The following is a 16,364-nucleotide window of genomic DNA, read 5'->3' on the forward strand; positions in this document are numbered from 1 at the left end:
CCCTCTTCTAATTTATCTTATATGTCGTGGTTATTAAGGTTTGTTCTAATTGCTCCCTTATCCTTCCTCATCGCTCCTCTTATTTATCTTATATTGTTATTAAGATATTCACTTTTATAATTTATATTTTTGTCATGTCATTAAAAAGATATTAAATTGTATAACAGTCTCCTAAAAAATCTGTAATTGTCATGACTTTTCTTTGCGACGACCTCGATCTTTCTTTAACATCTTAGCCATCACATAGTCACTTTTTTTTTTCTCTTTTCCTTATTCCTTTCTCATTCTCTCCCTTTCCTATTTCTCTTGATCCTTATTCTTCTCTCCCCCCCCCCCCTTCTCGCCCACTCTTTATCTCTGTCACACTCTTAAATGGTTTTAACATTTTTTTGTAATCATATTCCTACGCCCATATCACTTGATTTTGAGAAAGTTATATGTTACTACCACTTTCATCTAGAACACACAGAACACATATACACTCCATATCACTTGCTCTCCCTACCAGCTTTACTTCTCTTTCCCCGTACTCTTTCTATCACTCAAGTCTTTATGGTGTTGCAAATTTTAAGTCTTTTAATACTTTTGTTTATTGCTTCCTGGTTATATAATTGACCTCCTCAAGTGTTCCCTCATCATCAGCTACTCCCTTACCTCCTCTTGCTTCCTATTCTTCTCTCTTTTTTCACTCTTCTATTGTGGTCTTGATAATTCAGTTCATCCTAATTGCTCCCTCACCCTTTCTCGCACCTTTTTTTCATCCCTCATCTCATTTATCTTATATGTCATGGTTATTAAAGTTCATCTTAATCGCTCTCTAATCCTTCCTCATCGCTCCCCTTATTTATCTTATATGGTTATTAAGATATTCACTTTTATAATTTATATTTTTGTCATGTCATTAAAAAGATATTATGTTGTATAACAGTCTTCTAAAAAAGCTGTAATTGTCACGACTTTTCTCTCCCTAGTATCCTTGAGGACCTCGATCTTTCGTTAACATCTTAGCCATCACATAGTCACCTTTTTTTTTTCTCTCTTCCTTATTCCTCTCTCATTCTCTCCCTTTCCTGTTTCTCTTGATCCTTATTCTTCTCTCCTCCCCTCTCTCGCCCGCTCTCTATCTGTCACACTCTTAAATGGTTTTAACATTTTTTTGTAATCATAGTCCTACGCCCCTCCCCCCCCCCCCCCTCCCCAATGACTGAAATTGAGCTATATTCACATTAAATATTAAATGCACCGGTTCATGGAGAAAATTTCAGTCTAAGTGCATAAATAAACAATACTCGTACTATTTAATGGTTTTAACATTTTTAGTAGTCATAGTCCATCGTCCCTCGCCTCTCAATGAAATGGAAACCCCTTGAATGGAAATTGAGCTGAATTCACATTAAATATTAAATGCATCGGTTCAGGGAAAAAATTTCAGTCTAAGAGCATAAATTAACAATAACCAAATCCCAAAATTCAAAGTCACCAAAATAAATACCAAAAAAAAAACATTATTAATGGACTAAACATAAATAAACAAAGTAAGATACCTCTCAGAGTATTCAAGGATACCGAAAACTGAAGGCCTGAAGAACAAGAAACTCGCCTAATGCTGCTCTTTCTCTGGTTGTTAGCCTTTTCACTTCAGCTCTGAACCTTTTCACCTCGGTTTCCATTTACTTCCCATCTTCCCTGGTTATTCTTTTCACGAACAAAGCAAAAATCATCTGGAAAAAACAATCATAATTGGATTTTAACATGAAAATAAATCCCGCTCAAAATAAGTGACCTTTGTATAATCAAATACTCCCTCTGTCCCCAAATGATAGTCTCTTATGGGCAAAAATCATGGGAATTAAGAAACTTAAAGTAGTAAAATTACATTGAAAAGATAAATTTAGTATGTAAAATAGTAGAGAAAGTAATAAAAGTATATTGAAAAACAAAATTTATATGGGAAAGTTAAATTTGCACAAATATTGTTGTAATTGGAGGGAATTTTCATAAAAAATTGATATTAATGGTACTTGAAAAAAGCAAATGGGACTATCAATTTGGGACTAAAAATATGCCATAAGGGACTATATTTGGGGACGGAGGGAGTACAATATTATAATCAATATAATAAAAAAAATTGAACCGATTAACCCATCAATATTATATGTTGCGTGACCTTTGTTCATTTCAACCCTCTTTTCATCCCTCAAATATTATCAGCTGACATAACCCGATATGTACACTCTATAACACGTTTCTATTTTAAGTATAGTTTATCTTTCAAACCCATATTTTTATTGTTTCAAGAAACTCATAACACAATTATTTCAATATGAAGCTCTTAAAACCACAATAAATTCTTCTTGCTTAATAATAGTAACATAATAAGATCTTAACAAAAATCGTTCATTATAATTTTTCATAGCTTCAAGAATTAAAACCAACAATCTAAGCATAAGCAAAGAAAAATGTTGAGTTCATGGTAATTTGATCAAACCTGACCAATACATGAAGACAAATAGTGGATCTTCTCTTGGTCATATATTTTCAAAAGATCTTCCAGTTCCATATCAACAGTAATTTTAAGTTTTTCTTTTTCTTTATGACTGGCTTCTAGAACCGGTGAGGACTCAAGATAACTGCTCTTTTTAAATACGTCATTATTTCCTACAATGCCTAAATGTTGCTTGTACTTGGATGGATCTAAACCATTTCTTCCAACCATGACTCAAAAGCTAAGAACTTCCGCTTTGCTGCCAGGTTTCAGTATGGAAAAAATCCTATTAACGTCCATAGGATACCTGAAAGAGGAGCCAATACATGTAAAATAAAAATAAATATAGAAAACAAGGAAGAACGAATTTGTAAGCTTCAGTAAAATCCATACCACAAATCCTCTTGGACTGCAATTAATTAATTCCACATCCACTTTATCTCCAAGATTAAAGTGATGCTCCAATTGTGTCCAAGCAGTCTCTTCAGTTTCCTACGAGAGCATAGAGGATCAGATCTACCCCCATTAATAGTGGTTAAAACCAGTGGAACATAAGAAATCTAACTTCAGAGGTTGTGGCTGAGACAATTCTTCCTGGACACATTTACGATCGAACCTTTCAGGATAAGCATGAACCGTACTCTCTTGAATTGGGTAGGATGATGTTTCTTTTACAGATGGGTATAATCTATTATTTAAAACCCTATTAGCATACTAAACTTGCTAAGGCTAAAAAACACGTGGAAAGAAACCAAAATTTTATACCTTTTTGGTTTTCCCCGGAGAGCAGAATCTGTTACACCTGAGGAAATACACACCCCGTCTCCATTCTCTGAATTCCCACCATTAGTCTGCTCAAGGTTCTGAATTCCTTGAAAATAAATACTTACAAGCATTAATAGCTAGTCTTCTGCAAATACCTTCAGCCTAGAATAGAATGCAAAATCAAAGGAGCATTACGTACCTGTCGGGGAGATCTCTCCTGGTCCATCTTGCTTTGAAATCAATTTGCCTCCAAATTCTAGAAACGTTTCAGTATAATCCTCTAGCATATCATCCATTCCATTAGGCATAGAATTGCTTCCAATCCCTTCAGTACCCGGGCACCATGGCTTGGGGTTTCTCCAACAACATTTCTTCACCAAACCCAGTCAAGCTTTGACCTTCACGATTCATATTGGACTCAAATTTGTTTGTTGGTTTGTTCAGTAGTCCACCGTACACTGATCCATCTCTTGAACCATTTTCATTTATACCGCCGTCCTCATTCACTTCACTCATGTTAGGCATCTTTAACAATGTCATCCCACTTAAACTCTCCCTCACTGGTTCTGTCCTCATCGGCAATGTCAAATTCGGCTTGATCTTCAACCTCGATGAATTATACAACCCTAAATAAACTAAACTGACAATATAAATTGTTGGTCGAATCTCCAAAACCAACATAACTTAGTCTAATTCAATGTAATTCTTCCCCAAACTAACAAAAAATGTGGAAAATTTTCACATTGAGCTATAATCCAACAAAATCTAGATTCAATGGAGCTATAAACAATTCATATAAAGAGAGAATCAAGAATTTAGTTTCTATCTTCCCAAAAATTTAAGAAATCAATTACAATATAACAACAATAATCATGAAATCAAATTATACCATATTCCAATTAATTAAACTAAAATAAAACAAAACAATCTATTTAATTGTAAACAATATAGAAAATCTCACCCATAATAATAAGGTAAATTAAAGAGAAGGGTTTCAACGAAAACCCAAGCATCCTTGTAATCGCCGGAAACATTAGCGGACCTCGCGGATTCCAACTCATCTCCGGCGACAACTTCCGAATTTGACAAGTAACGGTCACTGGTTAATCAAAGCATCGGGTTGGAATGGTGTCCCAAATTCCGACGTCGTCTGTTTCAACGGAAAACCGACATCTTTCGCAGAATAGTTGGTCACATACAAATTTTGAGTTTCGAGCCTCGAAAGATCTGATTAACAAAGCTGCAACATGATTCAATTAATTTGATATTTTAGATTGATAATGGAAAAGAGATTCAGATGAACAAATGAAAATCCAACAATTCAATTAATTGGATATTTTAGATTGAGAAAAAACTTACAAAAGAATTGAAGCCATACGAATTGGTATTTCGAGGAGTAAATTAGTGGAAGGCATGATTGATTGATTGATTGCTTTGCTCTGATTCGATTGAAGAAGGTCTAGAGCGGTTGAAGAAGCACTCTTCAATTGAGGAGAGAAAAAGTGAATGAAGAGAGAGCAAACACATGGACACCATTACATGGACACAAGTATGATATTTTTTCCATTCAAACACGTCCCTATATATTTCTAACTGAAACCCGACCTTCGCCAGTCGATCTCCTTGATAAGAGAAATAAAAACAATCAAGATTTTGCGCCTGTATATATACTTGTAATGTCCAATTAATCTTTGATTGTTATTGTTAATTTGTTATAGTAAATTATTATACATAATTAACGAATTTCTCATTTTCTTCCTTTGAACGTGATCAAATTGCTAATGATCACTATATTTTATCATTAAAAATTTGCAAAAGAATGATTAAAACAAATACCTATTGGATCATTTTAACCAAATTTAATTTGCACTTAGAAAAAGATAAATAGAATAATTATAAATAAATAAATATGCATCTAAACTCGATTTCCTCTATATGTCTGATTAATCTTATGAAGCAAAGAATATATTCGAAAAATAACCCTAGAAATCAAAATTGTAGAACATAAACCAAATACAAAGAATTTCATGGATTTGATCACTCAATCATATACTAATTGATTAAATAAACCTAATATGGACGAAATGAAATCAAATTCAAGCCACATTTCATCAATTTAACAGATTGAAATCAAAGAAGTATTTCTATGTAATAAGTCTTTTATCCAATTTGAAGCAATTCACATATACTCCTTCAGACAAGCAGGGGTAAAGTCTAAACATTAAACAGACAGTGGGCAGGAAACTAAATAGAGCTAAAAGCTAACTACAAATATATTGAAAAGAGAAAACTTGGTTTACCTTGCTTAAAAATTGGTCAAAAAAATTCTTAAACTTGTTAAAGAAGGAGGCCAAGATGTCTTCTTTGCGTAGTTGGCAGGACATATAGGCTATTTGCTGCAACCTTGCATTCAAACAAGTCGTTGGCTGTTTTTATTTACATTTAATCCAATCCCTGAAAGAGGAAACAATGATCTTGAAGTAAGATATACAAGTAATACAACAGATCATTTGCATCAAACTACAACAGGATGGCAATAGGAAGTTATAATAACCATTGAAAGAGGGGAAAAAAAAAAGGTTTGCCGACATTTACCCACACTGATATTGAATTTCTTCGATTTATAAGTGGATGTGCAGAGTACCCCACCAACCTTTAAGCCATTTACGTAAAGGTCATTAGGCCACTTAATTTTAACACCCAACTGAGGCAGGCCATTGTTAAAACAATATATTGCACTAAAGGCACTATTTGTCCATCCTCCATCTGTAGTGTAAATGAAAACATAAGACAACCTGGTGGAGCTTCCCAAACATTTGCTGACCTTCCTGCACATTTAAGCAACAAGTATTATATCAGCAAGATTGACATTCCTTCGTGTGTTTAGATGAAACACTTTGATTTAATTAACATACTATATAATATCAATTTTACAGATTGAAATCGAAGAAGTAACACTGGAAATTCAATCACCCACATCACAAAAAGATTCAAACAAACCAAATTCAATAAATTCACAATCAAACTAATATGAAAAACAAAGATGAAAAGAGAAAACTCCAGAATTCGTCAACAGTAGAGAAAGTGTAAATGGGTCGAATAGAGCTACCCCCAAGCAACTTGTTTCGAGTTAGCAGTAAGATTATCGAACCAAAAAGTCCAAGCATTCTCAAGAGGATGAATTGTTGCGATTGATTTGCTGGGTTTTCCGGCATTTAAGTTGTCGTCGATAATCTCCAGAACGGGGTGTACTTGTATTGAGGAGTTGAAGGGGTGTATTCCGGTGAATTGCAGCGGTAGTAAGGGTGGTAACGGTGGTGCGAACAAGATGATGGAGGGTTTTGGGGATTCGACATTTTTGAATGCTTGATAATCAAACCCTAATTGCAGTATCAAAAGATAGAAACATACCTACAATAGAAAACGAAATCGAAAAGCCCTTATTCTTCAAAAATTATCCAAAAAGAAGATCAAAACCGAGATTTTTTTTGTTGAAATTGCACATAATCCAATAGGAGGGAGAAGGAAGACTCATATCTGGAAGCTTATTCAGCAATGGCAACTATAGATGAGGTAGGAAAGAGAAGAGGTCGAAAACAAATGTACACCAAGCAAAGAAGGAAGCAAATATGACAATTTTACCCCTGGAAAGTTAGTGCTTCAGCAAGAGAGGCAAAGGGCAGGGGCGTAATTTTCCTGTTCCTAAGGAACAGTAAATTTGGAACTCATTTTGTGCTACAGTAGGGTGCTTGGGGACTTTTATAAGAGTTAAAGAAATATATGTAATTGAGGGAGACAAATCGGGTGAGATTATAATATTATATATATATAAAAAAAAAAAAAGACCAACACATGCTAGACATTTAGGTAAGGAGCATGGCCTAAACATGCTTTATTTTGTATAAAATACACCCGTTCACATTTTTTTCCCTTTTTCTACCTCCTTGGTCAATATATCCTATTTACACTTTATGTATCTATATTCATTTTTCGATAATAAATGTTAAACTTCTATGTAAAGAATGACCCTCAATATCTCCTCTCTTACTACGAAAGACATTTTTCATTTTCTTTATCAATTAAAAAGGTAAACTTCATAACATAATAACCAGCGATGGCAATCAAGTCAATAGGATTGGGCCAATTTGTTTCGGGATCGACTAGCTCATGTTGATTTAGTTGTTAGGTCAGTTCATATCCAAATAGGTTAGTCTTGGTCATAGTGTCAATATGCCTATTTCGATGATATAGTCATTATAAGACACATTGATTATCGGATTGGGTTGGATTGCTTCATATCGGATCAATTTTAGGTCAAGTAATTATAGGTAGAAGTTGGTTTTGATTTCAGATTTTTTGAGCTGTGTAGGTTAATCAAATTGTGTTGGTTCAGGTTTCAGACAGAGTTTGGGATTTAACTTCATATTAAGTACTCCCTCTGTTTTTATTAAAATGTCCCAATTTGACTTTGACACGATTCACATGCACTTTTTTTTAAAAAAAAAATTTTAACCAATGTTTGTCCTTTATACCTTATGCCAGTATGTAATCAATGAGTACTTGTTAGAAACATTTCAAAGCATAGTTTTCAAGTATCAACTTTTTATAATTTATATTAATTGATAAGTAGTGTGCCGATCAAATCAAAGCACTTAAAAAAAGAAAAACAGGGTGAGTAAACGGGTATGAATCTATTTTCCTATATACGAAGTAGGGGTGTTCATAAACGGTCCGGATAGAAAAAATGGACCGGACCACCCCGGACCGAATTAATCAGTCCGGTCTTCGGGTCTTTAAATTCATTTTTCCGGTCTTCGGCCCGGTCCGGTCCAAAACCCTATAAAAACCGGTTTTGGACCGGACCAATTTTTTTTATTAAAAATATGTGTGAAACCTTAAATAATGGTTAAAATTATCCTTAATAAGCTTAGTAAACTTTAACTTTATAAGTTTTTTTGCACTAAACATACAAAAAAGACGTAAAAATGACGTTACAATATAATTTTTCCAATACTTTTTTTGTGTTTTCCTTAACTTTATTAAAAATTTAGTATTCTGTTTAAAAATATTTTTAAATCGGTCCAAAGCAGTCTGGTCCGGTTTTTGGACCGATTCTTTCGGTCCGGTCTTCGGTTCTTAAAATTCTAATTTTCCGGTCCGGTCCGGTCTTGGACCGATGAACAACCCTAATACGAAGTATATTCATCTTGTATATAGATTGAAGTTTTTTTTATTTGGCAAAAGCTAACGAAAGTCCCGAAGGCGCTGGTTAAGCTAGCTAATAGTAGAAGGATTAAATTAAAAATTAACATATAATTACACCGATCGACACGTAATTTTGTCATACTTTCCAAAATTATCCAACGTCCGGGGTGTTCGTTAGTAGGATGTTTTTTTTTTTTTTTGCATCCCTTGATTTAGTGTTGGGCTTTAAAGCTTAAATCTAAGTATCCAACAAACTAAAGCAGAAAATTTTGCATTCATTCAAAAACTCAGCCCAAATTCCAGAAATTTCCCCCAAAAGAAATTAGTACAAGAGTTGAGGAGTCGAGGAAAGAGAGAGAGAGAAAGATTCAGGAAGTATGAACATATTGTGGAAGAGCGAGTCATGGAGAAGAATCGTTGCAAAAACTCGGGATTCAAAGCCCTTCTTCTTCACTTTTGCTATGGTTTGCGGAGTTATACCTGGGTTTATCGGCTATGGTGTTATGCAAGTCACCAACTCCCGTAATGAAAAGCTTGAGTCCCATCTTCGCAACAACTCTCGCCCTGAAACCCGGGTTTGTTCTTCTTTTCAAATTTCTGATTAATTTGCTGAAATATACCCATTTTATTTGTGTAATTGATGATGGGTTTTGATGTGATGTTATCAGTTTTGATTGAATATGATGATATTTTGATGGGGTTTTTGTTATAGAAATTAGTTTGGGTTATTTTGTTGCATGATTGGTGGTCTTCAATTGTATAGTTTGTAATATAATTACGCAATATATGGGTTATTAACCCAGAAAAGGAAATTTATTTTTTTTAATTTTGAATTTTTTTATGCTGAGTATATTTGTTATATGAGTTTTGTTGATTGGTTTTGCAATTGGGTTTATATGATGGATGATTAGCCATTTTTTCAATTGTAATGTTAGTTGGTTGGTTTTTGTGAATTGGACTCTTAGCTAAACTTCAAATATGCAGTGAATATTTGCATTTACTTGTAATTATTTGCCTAGTTAGAGATTGCCTTGTCATGGCAAGGATTAATTGGCTATTAGTAAGACTGTCAAAGATAATGGCTATTAGGCTGACTGATGTATTGGAACTTGTACGTCCTAGAATGGGAGAAGTTGCTTACCTTGGCCTGCCCTAGGTAAGGGGAACCTCTCACGAGAAGTCGAAATTCTTAGGATGTGAACTGCCCTGAAATGTGCAGCTTCGTTGGAAGTATAACCACCTGTATGCAACCTAGCGACCACTTAGAACTATTGAGGGTAATTCTTTTTGGAGGGGACATTAACGAGTAGATATAGTATTGACTTTCCACTTGCATCCAGCTAGTGAACTGCAATATCAGAACAGTTTAGGGAATTTATATTCGTGTGTTTTTTATAGTCTGGCTTGTGAGTTGTGAGCTATGTTAACCAGACTCTTTGTTTCACCTTAAGTACCCTAGATGGATCCTCAATACCTGACGTGGATTTGGACACCTGATACTTCCTTTTAGATCTAAAACATGGCAATTTTTCACATAATAGCTGAGCATACCTATCTGAGGTGACTACTCGAGTCCAAGCTACATACCTTGTGAGGTGGAAACTGAGTATGTGAAGTAACGTTCAAGCTTGATTGAATTTGAAAGACAAATCATGAATGTCATGGAAATCATTGAGACCCTAAAAGGTCTTCAATTGTTGGGTACTAACTAGCTTCTCAGGTGCACTTATGTGCTTGCTTCGATTTGGTGATATCTGAAGATCCAGATAGAAGCATTCTCTGAAAAACCTCTACTTTATGTCCGCACTATCTATTGTCCTTATTTCCTGGCAGGTTGCTGCATTCTCTTGATTTTAGTCCTCTTGTACAGAGCTAGGTTTATAGATACCGGAGCTCTCTTCATTGCATAAACTAGTTTCAAAATCTATTAAGATGTATATTGTCCTGTTCAATTGACAAGTCCAATCTTGTGCTCTTAATTCACTTGCTTTTCTGTAAAATCCTTTAGTGTTTTTGGATTGAAAGAAATGGAGGGAAAGGAAGAGAAGGAAAATGAAGGGATACAAATGAGGAAGGAATGTTTGGAGGGGAGAGAAATGGAGAGATTAAATTCTTAGGAATTGACCTCTCTAACCATGGAGAGATTTGGAAGAAAAAGTCATTTGTCCCTCCTTTCCCTTTCCCTTCCCTCCTCTTTCCCTCCCTCCCCTTGTTTTCCGTTCCATTTCTTTTTCCAAACAAACTGTACAAGAGCTGTGACCTAGTACCTTTCTCAGTTCCCAATCTTCCCACCTATATATGCTAGGATACACCGATCAACTTAGCCACAGCTTTATTGTCAGATTAATGGACCTACACTTAGGGATTAATGGTCCTTATCATGAACTCTCTCTCTTTGTCTCTCTCTCTCTCTCTCTCTCTCTCTCTCTCTTTCTTTTCACACACACACACACACTCACACATTTACTCTCTTGCTTGATTCAAGGTCAAATGTTTGGTTTTAAGGTTATTATAAATTCTTTTATGATACTTGCTCTTCTTTTTCCGAAAGACTCTTCTAAGGCACTCAGACATGGGTATGGAATCTTTTAACACTTTATTTTGGGCCAAAATCATGAATTATTTCACTATGTACTCGAGTCGTACTCTTAGATGCATTCCCCTATCTGACATGAACTCTTGCAGTAACAATGACTTTTTTTTTTTTTTTGGGTTAAGATATGATAGCTTGTAGTAAGGAGCTCTGTTACTCAACTTAGTTACATGTGTCTAATACGGGGCGTCTAACTTGGCTATTTTGTGAAAGTTTTCATGTTTTTTTTGGTAAAAAATGGAGGATTGAAGTGTCTTAACCATGCCCTTCAGGATCCGACATGGATACTTAAGTTAAAATGAGTACGTAGGTAAATTATCTATTTGTAAATTTAAAATACTACTTTCACTATGAGTGAATTTGAGAGGTAGTTGGTTGAACATGTCCTAAAGAGTGAAGGCCGCAAGAAGTTTATAAGGATTTTTAACATGGGATTTAAATATAATTGCTTATAATTTAGAACTTTGGATACAATATTAGATGATAGATTGGCTTGAAGGGCTAGCAGATTACAAAGATTGTTGTTGTTGCTTAGTTAAATACTGAATGCTTTAAAATCTGTCGAAGCTCCTTTATTTGTTTATCACTATGGTTATTTTTATGTTATTTTGATAAAACATTACTCTATGGTTATTGTCAACGATATTATTACATTTTCTTTTTTTGAAATGTCCTGGTGTTGTAGAAATAGGAAAGTACTTTGGCTCTATCCAATGTTCAATTAAGTGTTACCCAATTCTTTAACACCAACGATTATACTAGGCAAATTGTTAATTTTTGGTTTAGTTTATTATATTATGTACCAAATTGTGAACCCATACCAAATCTGTTTTTAGCTAATATCAGGTAAAATGCAGTTTCAATTTTTTTGGCATATACTGTTGCATCTACTACTTTGTTGTGGATTTTCTTAGTTTTGTGTATTTAATTCTATAGGAGGGCAGTTGAACCATGTTTGGTGTATTTTTTTTTTTTTCCCATCATTCTCTGGTTTCATCTTATTTGGTTGGAGATTAAGGAGTATCTGAGATAGAAGATGGTCCATTATAGTGAACTTTGAATGTGCTGTCTGTTAATGATGCAGATGAGATTATAATCTGATGAATTGTTTTTTACCTATTCCTACCTGCTTATATTGCAGTCTGCAATCACATTATGCTAGAAATGAGTGCAAATAGGATAATGTTATAAATCAACAGTTCTCAGAGAAGTAATAGGATTGCAGAAGATTTAAGTGTTAAATGGAGGATATTCATGTAAAATCAGGACTTCTTTTAAGATATATGTCAAGCTGACTCTAAACCGCATGTCAGATAGGGGAATGCATCTAAGAGTACGACTCGAGTACATAGTGAAATAATTCCCAGGAAAGGTGTACTATGTTTGACTGAAGTTATTACCTTTCCTATCATAGGGGGAATGCATCTACAAAAGATCTTGATGAATACTCCCAGGAAAGGTGTACTATGTTTGACTGAAGTTAAAACCTTTTTTTATTTATTCCATTCTTATTATGATAATATTTGTATGAAGCAGAGAGGATGAGGACAAATAAAAATGTTGTTCAAATCGTAACATGATTTTTGAATTCAAAGTCCAAATGTTGACCCGCTCCATAATAGTGGAGAAATTTAGCGATTGCTTTTGGAGCTCTTTTGATTGTTGTTGAGGTGTGTAGAAGTCTTAATGTAGGGCACATCCGTGCAAATGAGCAATAACTAGGTTATATGATGATGAAAATTTGATTCATTTTGCTCTATATGATTCCATGAGTTTAGCTGAAGTATTTATTTCTTCTCCACGTAGTGTCATTGGAGGAGAACTTTTTTTTCCTGTGGAATAAATCAGTTTGTATAGGGGGTAGCATATGTTAAATCAGCTATGTTTCAAAAATAAAAAAATGTTAAAATCAGCTAAAGTATGTAATTGTCAGAGATGCAATGCTGTTAGAAGTTAGAACTTAGAAGACGGTGGATATGTTGTATGGGGAGGAGAAAGAAAACTTGTCTAGTTTATCTTTATACAATTAAAAAGTTAACTGTAGTAGTTCATAGGCTGTATAAGCTCCTACAATTTGACACTCTCTCCCTTCTCCTCCCTTTTTCACACATGATTCACTCGAATGAGTTCTAAAGTTCATCTCCCCTTCTATTTCTTTCCTTTTTTTTTTCCCTAAATTTTCTTTTATCATGTCTAATTTATTGTTTTTCTTTATTTTGGTTAAAATGGAGATTAATTATGAAGGTATGGCTTCTTGTTGTCATTCAGATGATGGGACAAGTAAATAAAGAGAGGCTGGGTGAATATTTAGCAGAACTACAGCGGAAGGAAGACACAAATGATCGATATGTAGCCGCTTTGAAAGGGGAAACTTTAACTAGAAAACCATACGTGAGGATCCAACCAATTCCTAAGCAAAATCCTACAGAAGTTGCTGAACCTACAAAGAAATAAAGAAGTAAATCAATCAGTTATCAGGTATCTTTTTTGCGATGATAGTAATCATAGTATATAGAACAATGCCCTGTTGGAACTAACGAGATCAAATCATTTTGATGTCAAAATTTGTGTATTAAATGAGGGCTCTTTACTGACATTTTTGTATGATTCTTTTATTCGACCTACGTTGCTAGTTGATATCTGTTGGAATAATATAACTTGAATCTTTGACGGTCAATCAGTGTGCTTGTGATTGATCGCTTGCTATCTTTTTTAAGTAATACTTCGTATAATGCAAGGGGTAATAAAAATCTTTTGGAGGTTGTGTTTGAAGGCATGAGTTTCTTGTACTAGCTGTGTTTCTAGATTATAACTTTATAACTTTCTCTTCTTCGAAAATAGGAAAAGGCTACACAAACAATGGTTGTATGTGCCACATACAACCATTGTTGGCAGCATTTTATTGGTTTGCATTTTGGGGCCCACCTTTTTCCCTCTATTTTCCCTTTTTATTTTTTTACTCCCTTTTGACGTGGCATACATACAATGGTATTGTATGTGGTAGCCTATATACAACCATTGTATGTATAGCATCACTCTCGAAAATAACAAACAAAGAGTGATATTATATGCAGTGATAAATCCTCTAATTGCAACCCTCATTAAGTTATGCAAAGACAAAGTTTGCCCTTATTAAATGCTACTGAACCAATTAGACTCCAAAGAGTTTGCTTTCTCTTCCTAAACTAAGCTTCAAAACAATCATTTGAAACCGCCTAATTTTTAGTTTTGAAAAGCTGGCGACGCTTGGCCAAAGCTTCTAAAATTAATCATTGATGTTGGTTTTTTTACACTCGGTATGACCTAAGCCTTGAGGAGCTTTGCACCAAGATCTGTTTCTGGGAGTCTGATTGGTTGAAGCAAAATGAGTGGGGTAGCGAGGTTTGAGTCTTGTGCACCCAGGTGTATATAAAAGGTGTTGCACCCAGAGTTTTATTACCATCGTAATGCACATTGGTTTTCCTTACCATACAAATTCATCACCAATCTCGCAATTTTAAACCGTTTACCAATCAGATTGTAGCCTTACTATCTTCTACAAAGAATAAGAAAAAGAGTGAGGTGTTACCATCTTCACAATGTTATACACTAGTTTGGCACATTCAATTTTTGTTAAAGCTCTTCTTATCAATTGAAACATTTCTCTTAAAATTTTAAATCTGTTAAAAAGTACTCTGTAGCGTTAGACATTAGTAGCAAGGTTTATTTTTGGTGTTTAGAGAGCCACAAGAACGGGGGTGAGAATTGATCCTGGGACCTCTTAGAATCGGGAGGGAAGCTTTAACCACTTGAGCTATCCCTCACTCTCTCACCTTAGTCGCAATGTGAACAACCGGTGTAATAGCATCTTCAACTATGCTTACCAAAACATTTCTCATGTCTCAACCTTTATTGTGTAATGCTAATCACTGCTTTTGCGTTATTCTCTTTTATCGGCCTTTCTATAGCCCTTTTTTTTAGATTACCCGAAACGAAAGTTACTTGATTATGTAATTTATTTTTCAATAATACTTCATCCATTTTATAACAACTAACACACTTGCTAATTCGATTGAATATATCATGCTACCTTTCAATATATATATATTTTTTTTGAAACCGCTACCTTTCAATAAAACTTTAGCGATCAATAACTTTTAATTCTTCATAAGTAAAAATTATAAAAGTTGTATATTACAATAGTACTTATTGAGACGAATTTAAAAAGATATCATATGAATATATTTTTCCTTACATATCATTCACAAAAGACGGTCAAACGATATATAAACGATATATATATATATATATGTATGTATGCATGCATGCATGCATGCATGTATGCATGTATGTATGTATGATCAAGTTAATAATTAAAAAAAATGACATTTTAAAAAATGACATTTTAATAATACCTACTTTACGTGATAATATTCGTTTTTGGAAAAAAAAAATAGGGTTTTTTCTAAGCTATACCCCTAAGGTATTTGAGTTTCTAAGGTGTACCCATGCTTTTTCAAGTTTCTAAGTTGTGCCCTTCAACTCCTTATCAATACCAAAATGTACCCTTATTAGTTGTTTAAAAGTTATTCGAGAGTGATTTCATGGCACCAGTTTTCATTATTAGGGTTGCGGTGGCTAAGATTTCTTTCTCCTACCATTTCCTTACATTTTTATCATCTTTCTATTAAATTTATTGTTAACTTTAGGTGACGTGGAAGTCCCAAGGAGGGTACAATTCAGTAATGGTAGTGAGTTGAGGGGCACAACTTAGAAACTTGAAAAAGCTTGAGTACACCTTAGAAACTCGAATACCTTAGGGGTATAGCTTAGAAAAACCCAAAAAAATATTAAGAAGCAAGAATCAAAATTAGAACTCGTATATCAAGTCAAGCTATTTCATTTACTATGAACAAAGACTCTTTCACATACAATTAATCAATAGCGAAACCAATAAACATTAAAGCACCAGTGGTCTAGTGGTAGAATAGTACCCTGCCACGGTACAGACCCGGGTTCGATTCCCGGCTGGTGCAGGTTTTATTTTTTTTTGTTTTTTAGGTAAATATATTATTCATTTATTCATGATTAATCTTAACGAGGACAGTATACAGTAAGGGGTGGTGGCGCAGTTGGCTAGCGCGTAGGTCTCATAGCTTGTTGAGTGATCCTGAGGTCGAGAGTTCGAGCCTCTCTCACCCCATCATTTTTTTTTATTTAATTTTTTTTTTTTGGGTGAAAGTTACAACTTACTATTACTACATAAGTTTTGTACCAAAAATTGATATTTATAAAACAATATAGAATTTCTAGCCCATTGACAAACTTAAGTAAAAT

At 34.3% G+C, this 16,364-nt stretch overlaps 1 long non-coding RNA gene and 2 other non-coding genes across 3 annotated transcripts; 2 read left to right on the forward strand and 1 right to left on the reverse strand.

Moving 5' to 3' along the window:
* Nucleotides 1-3,454: 3,454 nt before the first annotated feature.
* On the reverse strand, nucleotides 3,455-4,854 carry LOC145583533 (uncharacterized). Its single transcript, XR_014100178.1, has 3 exons — nucleotides 4,610-4,854; nucleotides 4,212-4,490; nucleotides 3,455-3,816 (listed from the first exon to the last, which is right to left on the reverse strand). It is a non-coding gene; the product is annotated as an uncharacterized LOC145583533 (long non-coding RNA).
* An 11,138-nt stretch (nucleotides 4,855-15,992) lies between these two features.
* Nucleotides 15,993-16,063, forward strand: TRNAG-GCC (transfer RNA glycine (anticodon GCC)). Its single transcript has one exon. It is a non-coding gene; the product is annotated as a tRNA-Gly (tRNA).
* Nucleotides 16,064-16,144: 81 nt separating this feature from the next.
* On the forward strand, nucleotides 16,145-16,230 carry TRNAM-CAU (transfer RNA methionine (anticodon CAU)). The gene is given in 2 exon segments: nucleotides 16,145-16,182; nucleotides 16,195-16,230. It is a non-coding gene; the product is annotated as a tRNA-Met (tRNA).
* The last annotated feature ends 134 nt before the right edge of the window (nucleotides 16,231-16,364 follow it).

The sequence above is a fragment of the Chenopodium album genome, chromosome 2 (genome assembly GCF_948465745.1).
Source record: "Chenopodium album chromosome 2, dcCheAlbu1.1, whole genome shotgun sequence".
Lineage (NCBI taxonomy): Eukaryota > Viridiplantae > Streptophyta > Magnoliopsida > Caryophyllales > Amaranthaceae > Chenopodium > Chenopodium album.